Consider the following 483-nt stretch of genomic DNA (forward strand, 5'->3'; position numbering starts at 1 on the left):
AATCTGATTCGGAGATTTGGCTGCTGCCGAATCAGCTGAATCACACAGGTCCCATCCCCCGCCTGCTGTCCCAGCCCAGCAAAGGCTGCCCTGCCCGTCCCAGTTCCCTGCACTTTGAGAGAAAAAAAAAAACCCCCACTCACTGGCTGCTGTCTGGCAGGGGAGCAATCCCTGCTGCCCCCCACTGTCCCATGCTGTGTGTGAAGCTCTTCCATGAGCTCCCTGACCCCCACCCACTCTCCCAGCCCTCCAAAGGCTGCCCCATCTGCCCCAGCTCCCTGCCCTTTAAGGAAAAAACCCCCAATAAAACCTCGAACTCACCAGCTCCTTCCCAATGAGGGGCAATCCCAGCTACCCCCCACTGCCCCATGCCTTGTGGGGAGCTCTGCACAAGTGATTGAAGCCCCAAGGCCACTGCAGGAGCTAGTGAGTCTGGTTTTTTTTTTCTTAAAGGGCCGGAGCTGGGGTGGGCAGAGCAGCCAT

General features: G+C 58.2%; 1 protein-coding gene across 1 annotated transcript in view; it reads right to left on the minus strand.

Annotated features, from left to right (window-relative positions):
- GABBR2 (gamma-aminobutyric acid type B receptor subunit 2) overlaps window positions 1-483 on the minus strand; it is a 1,245,145-nt gene that overhangs the window by 424,816 nt on the left and 819,846 nt on the right. The window lies entirely within an intron of this gene.

The sequence above is a fragment of the Gavialis gangeticus genome, unplaced genomic scaffold (assembly GCF_001723915.1).
Source record: "Gavialis gangeticus isolate Ggan-Ray unplaced genomic scaffold, GavGan_comp1, whole genome shotgun sequence".
Lineage (NCBI taxonomy): Eukaryota > Metazoa > Chordata > Crocodylia > Gavialidae > Gavialis > Gavialis gangeticus.